This window comes from Epinephelus lanceolatus, chromosome 2 (genome assembly GCF_041903045.1).
Source record: "Epinephelus lanceolatus isolate andai-2023 chromosome 2, ASM4190304v1, whole genome shotgun sequence".
Taxonomy (NCBI): Eukaryota; Metazoa; Chordata; class Actinopteri; order Perciformes; family Serranidae; genus Epinephelus; species Epinephelus lanceolatus.
This window is the reverse complement of record NC_135735.1, coordinates 11,671,048-11,679,393: the sequence shown is the minus strand read 5'-3', so window position 1 is coordinate 11,679,393 and position 8,346 is coordinate 11,671,048.

Below are 8,346 nucleotides of genomic sequence, written 5' to 3'. Positions count from 1 at the left end.
CCAACTAAAAGAAACAAACATAATCTTTTACAAGGCCATGATGCATCCCTCCGGCCGGAATATAGAGGGAATCGCCTTGTTGTTTACAAATACTTCCGGGTAGAAAACCAGCAGAGCTTTTAGCTATATATATAGCCTATATATCACATTTTTCACATCACTGTATCACCGTTTGGACTAATCCGATGTTTGTAAAGTCTATAAACACAATGATTGAACAAACATTACTATTTCTGTGTGCACGTTTAGCTGGGCTAACTGTTAGCTGTTAGCCCTGTTAGCCGTTAGCGGTGTCTGTAATAGGTAATAACTCATTAAATGGTCCGTGAAAAAAATATTTTTTCCAGCGGATATCTTAGTTACAACATGACTGAGCTAGCAAAGCAGTTTTGTGTTGCTATGTGTGGTATTTATTCAGTTTTGGGAAATCACAATGTCTAGAAAGCATCAGTGGCTGCAGCTGACAGGGACAGCTAACAGCAGCAGCAAAGCTAACATCTGGACGTCATCTGTTAAAAGCCTCCCGTTGTCAGATACGACATTAAACTACTCCAGTTAGCTCAATAATGTTGTAACTAAGACATTCGCTGGAAAAAATATTTTCTTCACAGATGAGCACACGTTTGATAAAATGGAGTTGAATCTCTCGGCATCCATTTTCAAGCTCTCTGTGTGTTTGTTTCCTTGCGGACGAGAAAAGGAGGAGCGCACATTTCCGAGAAGGCGTGTCCTTTTGCAAAAATGCAAGAGGCGTTGCTTTGTTGCCGACCGTTTTCGCCGGGGGGGTTAAACACACTTTAGAAAGGAGTGTCCCCAGACTATCAGAAGGCGGAGATCTCTGATTGTCTGGTGGCGAGACTATGATTTAGGCTGCATTTACATGGAATCAGGCAGACGGCAAAGTGGATGTCATTTTAGTGGACAAGAGCAGGAAGGTAAAATGAGGTTAGGCCAGCAGAGAATACCTGCAATGGTGATGGTAGACGGCACTGCCATCCAGAGTTAAAAAATGTAGTAACACCTTCCAATAAGGGACACAAAAAAAAACCAAGTGGTTACCTTAGTCATTATCAATTAACTAATCATTAACTAATGATTGGCTACTATATCATATTTGATTGGAACTTACTCAAGAACTAACCATTAACTAACACTTAGATCCTAATTCGTACCTCATTAGTTCCTCAGTAACTACTCGTTTTTTGCACACCTTATTGTAAAGTGTTAGCTAAAATTTGAACTTTTTTGCCATACTCCATGATGGAATTTATGACCAGATGTTAAGTAGCTCCTTCACACAAGGAGAAAATATGGGCAATCTGGACAATTACGGGACATTATTAGACTAATTGCTTAAAATAATAAACACAAAATAATTTAATTTAATCTTATCTTACTACATCTTACTATATAATGACTAAAACTCTGCCTGTGTGTGTGTGTGTGTGTGTGTGTGTGTTCCACGTTTTTCTCCTCACTGACTTGGTCAATCCATGTGAAATTTGGCACAGTGGTAGAGGGTCATGGGAGGATGCCAGTGAAGCAATATTACATCAATTGGCCAAAGGGGGGCGCTATAGCAACCGATTGAAATTGCAAACTTTGAATGGGCATATCTCATGCCCCGTATGTCGTAGAGACATGAAACTTTGCACAGAGATGCCTCTCCTCATGAGGAACACATTTGCCCCAAGAACCCATAACTTCCGGTTATATAGATTTTCCGCCATTTTGAATTTTTTGAAAAACACTTAAATCGATCTCTTCCTAAGAAGTCTAACTAATCTGCATGAAACTCGGTGAACATAATCTAGGGACCATTATCTAAAATTCCCTCTTGGCAAAAGTTGGAAAACTTACTAAAACTGAGCTTCTATAAGGCAATGAATATTGCGGAGGGCGTGGCTCATCACATAAAGGTGTATAACATCTCAAGGGTTTCACCCATCACCACGCAACTTTGTAGGCATATGACCACACATAATCTGAGGGGACCCCTCCATTATTGACCCTATCAAACAAAATGGGGGCGCTACAGAGCTAATTTCTTATCTTGGCCTAACTGCCGTATGGATTTTTACTAAACTTGGTAGATATGTAGAACAGGACGCCTCAAGGTGACTGGAGAAATTTAACTGTAATTGGCAACTGGGTGGCGCTATAACAACAGAAAAATGCTTAAAAATGTCTAAAATGCGACCAATCGCTGTGGCTCCCCCTGTGGCCCCATGTTGTTGGGTTGGTTTTTTTTTTTCAAATTTTTGGTATGACTAAGTCATGGTATGGTATACTGTACATAATCACGGAAACTGTCAGTGTGTCATTCTGTCAGTCAGTCATTCGGTCTGTCCCACGTTTTTCAGAAACTCTGTCTGAATACATTGTTCTTCTTAATGGGTTCAGTTGACTATTTAATCTGCAATTTCCTATGACCTGTATCCCAAACACACACCATGTGAAGCTGTACGTGGGCAACTGTGCACTCAATGGGTATGGACTAGTATCTTTGTGGACAATGTTTGTTTTTGTTTTTTTTTTAACAATTTTATTTAACAGGGACCATGTGTTATAAACATTAATCTCGAATCACAAGAAGAGATGCATAACACCAGATTTAGCTAACAGCTAGTTTCCATCTGCGGTCCCCACATAGAATAACAAATAACAAAAAATAAAAACAAGTCATATCCCACCAACTAAAGTGCTTATGGCATATAAACCTCCATTTATACACATAAATACCCACACACACACAAACACACATGCATATATATACAAAGACAAAGCAGCATAAAACGGGAGATTTCAAGATTGCAACATATCCATGTGTGTTTCATTTTGCCATCCTGCCATTCTGTCAGACTGTTTGTTTATCCCTGTAGTCTAGACCAGTGGTTCCCAACTGGTGGGTCCTAGTCCAAAAGTGGGTCACAGGTTCATTCTGAATGGACTGCAAGTGACTTGCAAACATTTTAAGTTTGTAAACAACACACTTTATTTTTAAATACAGTGAATATATGTCACAGAGCTTTTATTCTAAAGTGGTGTTTCCTGTTGTAGAGTGACTAATGGACTGCTACTTAACAGAGACAAACTAGCTTGACGACATGGCTGAACGCTAGTATGACACTGAATGTATCAAACTGTGTGGATCTTGAACCAATGACTAAGGAGAAATCTAGACACTGTGGCAGGACCATTTGGGAACCACTGGTCTAGACAGTGTTGTCTGTCTGTCGTCTGCTGTCTGCCTGATTCCACGTGAATGCAGCATTTTATGTCTTTTTATTAGTAGAAAGAGAAGATTTACGGCTTTAAAGTCCAAAATGATGCTATGTCTGGTGGCAAAGATACAACAAAATGTCAAGTTTCTTAAAACCATAGCTGTGTCTTAAGTATTTTAATAAGGTTGGGTTGAAGGACTGTGAACCTATCCTTTGCATAACACCCGGACTGTGTGTAGTTGTGATTTGACTACACTCACAGCGCCTGTCAACTGCTGCAATTAACACATGTTGCCATGCGGCGCCTGTTCTGTAAATCAAGTGTCACTTTACCTCATAAAACTTTACTTCCTCTTGTGGGATTTATTTCCATGAGGCAGGTTGAGGAAGTGGGCGTGGGATTAGACGACCGCAGCTTTAAAATGATAAAGGAATAGTCTGCTGATCTGCCTTTAGGCAAGGCATGGACACTACTGAGCCATTTAGGGCCCTCTGTGGTTGTGGTTGCACTATTCAGCTTTCAGGGGCAGCAGATAGGCAGTATCTCAATTATATTAAATGCTGAAATAAGTTCAAAACCATGATTGAAAATGCAGAAATAGTAGTAATTGTTGTAGTAGTAGTAGCAGTAGTTGTGTTAGAATAGCAGTAGCAGTAGTAGCAGCAGTAGAAGAAGTAGTAGTACTAGTAGTTGCAGTAGTAGAAGTAGTAGTAGAATTTTAATCTTTTAATTTAAAAAAAAAATAAAATTCTAGAAGTAGTAGTAGTAGTAGAAGTAGAAGTAGCAGTAGTTGTGTTGGAACAGCAGTGGCAGCAGTACTAGAAGTTGTAGTAGTAGTAACAGTAAAATTAGCAGTGGTAGTAGTAGTAGAAGTTGTAGTAGTAGTAGTAGAATTCATAGTAGTATCAGTAGTTGTGTTACAATAACAGTAGTAGTAGCAGCAGCAGTAGAAGAAGTAGTAGTAGTACTCTCAGTAGTCACAGTAGTAGTAGTGTTAATAGTAGTAGTAGTAGTAGCAGCAGCAGTAGAAGTAAAAATAGTTGTGTTAGAATAGCAGTAGTAGTAGTTACAGTAGAATTAGTAGTAGTAGTAGTGGCAGTTGTGTTACAATTATTGTAGTAGTGGTAGTCACACTAGTAGTAGTAGTAGTAGTAGTAGTAGTAGTAGTAGAAGTAGCAGTAGTACAAGTTGTAGCTAAGTTCTGTTAGAATAGCAGCAGCAGCATCAGTAGTTGCAGTAGAATTAGCAATAGTAGTAGAAGAAGTACTAGCACTCTTAGTCACAGTAGTAGACGCAGTAGAAGAAGTATTAGTGGTACAAGTAGTAGCAGTAGCTGTGTTAGAATAGCAGTAGTAGTACTATCACCAGTAGTAGAAGTAGTTGTGGTTGTAGTAATAGCAGTAGTAGTAGTAGTACTACTAGTAGCAATAGTTGTGGTAGGAGTAGCAGTAGTTCATACTTTAAATGTACTTAAAAATGTAGAAAATATTGAATAGAAGCATTAAACGTCCTTGTAGAGCTGGGCGTTTTGACATATGAATGGTTTCTGTAGCTGAAAGTGTGTAGAAGTAGTAAATAAACAAATAAAAAACAGGAAACACAAAGTAGTATTAGTAGTATTAGAAGCAGCAGGAATAAAAGTAGTAGAGGCAGTACTACTAGTAGTAATAGAAATAGCAGAAGTAGTAGTAGAAGTAGTACTTGTACTGCTATTACTCCTAGTAGTAGTAGTAGTAGCAGTGTCCTCCACACTATTATCTCTGGCTGCCCTAATGCATGTGCTCAAACAGCGCTGATGATCACTGACTCTGTTGTTGCAGTAAAGCCTCCGACCACCAGTGGCAGTGTTGTTCAGCACTGAGCAGCAGCTCTCCTGTCAGTGACCCCCCACTGAACTGTTGATAGGTTAGTCAGCTGTTGGTGAACCAGCTGGTATCTCAGTTAATTAATGAATTAACACCAACAAATCTGAGAGCATCGTCACAAGTTCAGGATGTTCCTCCTCTGCTTTGAAACTTCCTCTAGCTCCCTTACTGAAAAGAGGATCCTGCTCAAGTATTGATTTAGCTGTATTAATTGATTTTAGCCACTAGCTAAAACAAGCTGACAGAGAAACAACCACCACCCTCCCACCATGTTACAAAGTTGTTACAAGATGTAGCTTGTTAGCAAACAGTTAGCAACATTAGCTTGAATTAGAGGTGGTGTTTCTGGCCACATGATGAATGTAAGTGCAATATTCACTCTCTTTTTAGCTCTAGTTTGGTCTTAGTAACAACAACATCATTTAACACTTGCTGTGATGGAGCACTGAGGTCTCATGAAAGCTACTACTACTATTTGGCTACCAGCTGACTATAACCAGTCGTATTCATTCAGGTGTTCAGCTTGGCCATTACAACCTGACACCTCTCACCATTACTCTGCTAATATCCTCATGTCAACACAGCTCCCTTCACCCACTGTTGATGAGGGTCTTGTGGCTGCTCAGGTTCATGAATTCAGACCGATTTAACCATTTGATTTAAATGGTCAGCTCCAGAGATGGAGGTTTGCAGCCTGCACCCAACATGTGGTTAGATTTATGCAACCAATGCACTGTGGTTGTGTTAACATGTCCTGTCTCATAGTTCAAGTACCTGACTGTGTTTACATGCATACTTATATGCCACTATTACTCTGATTATGACAATATTCAATATTTAAATTGAATATTTTGAATTTTTACTATTGAAACATGGGATATGCAGAAATTATTTTTGTTTTAGGAGCATTCTTCGAACCTGTGTACAGTGCATTTGGAATAGACGTCTCAGTTGTGGTTTTCACTGTCATTTATGGTCTGAAGGAGAAACACATCTACTTTTAAACATTGTAAAAGACTTGGATATCAACAGGTGTTTGGATGTGCACAAATATCGCGACACTGACCATAGGATGTACGTCATGGGAGGGCTTTATGCTAATTGGAGTATGCGCAGCTGCATGTCAACAGGAATATTAGTGGAATATTATTTTCAATAAGCCATGTATACAGCCAAGAATATTGTCTTTTTGTACTCTCTGAGGCTGAAAAATAAAGCCAATGCGAGATTGCCACTTGAGACTGACTTCGAAAGCATGTCAGTCCCCACAGACATCCATGTTAAAATGTCCAACTTTACAACAGACAAACATGTTTACAGCCTGGTAAGACGGTTTTGGTCTCTGTAGCTAATTCCCCTTCATTACAGCTGAACAGGGCATTAATATTTATATGACTCATGCATGTGCATTTTATGAAGGCTTAAAGTTATGCATAATTAAGGGTGTGGCTGCTTTTGGTGGCAGTCTGTCTGCTGATACTATCCTTGGCTTCTCAGTCAGATCCACCCCTCGCTACTCCACAGCTCCATCCTCTCATCCAAATATGGTCACCTCTGGCTGCAAAAAAACAAGATTGTTACAGCTGAAATGCCGAACTCGATGCTTCAAAACAGGAGTCCACAAATCACAAGGTGGTGTCACAGTTGGTACCTCCAATCTATGGCAAGAAACAAAATATTGTGTCCATGTGTAATGTCACAGATGGGGTTTTCAGTATTAAACCTATATCACCATCTTTCCTTAACCTTCACCAAGTGTTTTTAGTGCCTAAACATAATAGGCACGAATCATGCTGCCAGAGCAGATATATTGCACAAATGAGTGTTTTAGGGGGGAACAACATTTGTTCACAGATTTGTTTAAAGGGATAGTACACCCAAAAATGAAAATTCAGCCATTATCTACTCACCCATATGCCGAGGGAGGCTCAGGTGAAGTTTTAGAGTCCTCACATCCCTTGCGGAGATCCAAGGGGAGGGGAGGTAGCAACACAACTTCACCTAATGGAGGCTGACGGCGCCCCAGATTCAAACGTCCAAAAGCACATAATTGAAACCACAAAACATCTCCACACTGCTCGTCCATAGTGATCCAAGTGCTTGCGCTCGAGACCAGCGAAAGCACGTGAACACACATGAACGCAGCGCCCATGTCTCACAGTCTCGCACAAGCAAGCACATGTGAACGCGGTGCACAGAGAGGCAGTTAGAGCTACAGGCTGCAGTGAGGCTAAAAACAGAGTTCACATGACGTTTTTCAAAACAACTTTTTATGTCGGGCTTCAGGACACTTTGATCAGTATGGACGAGCAGTATGGAGATATTTTGCGGTTTCAATTATGTGTTTTTGGACGGTTTAATCTGGGGCACTGTCAGCCTCCATTAGGTGGAGTTGTGCTGCTACCCACTCTCCCCTTGGATCTCCGCAAGGGATGTGAGGACTGTAAAACTTCACCTGAGCCTCACTCAGCATATGGTTGAGTAGATAATGGTTGAATTTTCATTTTTGGGTGTACTATCCCTATAATATAAGCATTATGTGACTTTGCAGGTATGTTTATTCATCATGTTATTAACATCTTCTGATCTGACAACATTATTTTGACAGGATAACATAGCTGTTCCAAAACATTTATATGATATTTAAGGATTATTTATAGTTAATGTTGGGCACAAAAATATGGAACGCCGTTTCAGACAATACTAAATAAATAAATAAATAAATAAATAAAAATGCCTGTGAAATAATTCAGTGTAGCTATGACATAAATCCTGAAATAAACAAGAGGCAATAAATATATGCATATATAAATAGCCTAGATGTAAATATCTATACCAATGAATCAATATATATAAATACTGGTAGGTTTTTATTTTTAACAAAGGTTGCTTTCCAAAGGACTCCTGTATTTATTTCAGGGGACTTTTACGTCATTATGTCATTTTGTAGACATTTCATAAACAGTAATTTTTTTATTTTATTTTTTTAAATCCCTGCCACATCATCATAATTTCTGTTACTTTCTGTTACAGAGGTTAGGCCCTGGCTGTGTTTGAGTTGCTACAGTTGATTACTGAATGTTCTAGCAAAGTAGTCACCTAGCAGCGGGAGGTGAGGTGGAAGGACTGCGGGGTACACTGGCTAGCTAATTCTTGTTTCATCTGTGATCTGATAAACATTCAGTTATTCAAATTCAGTGCCCCCGGTGCTGAAAAAACCCCACAGTTAAAATCTGACGTAAAATATATCATGCTG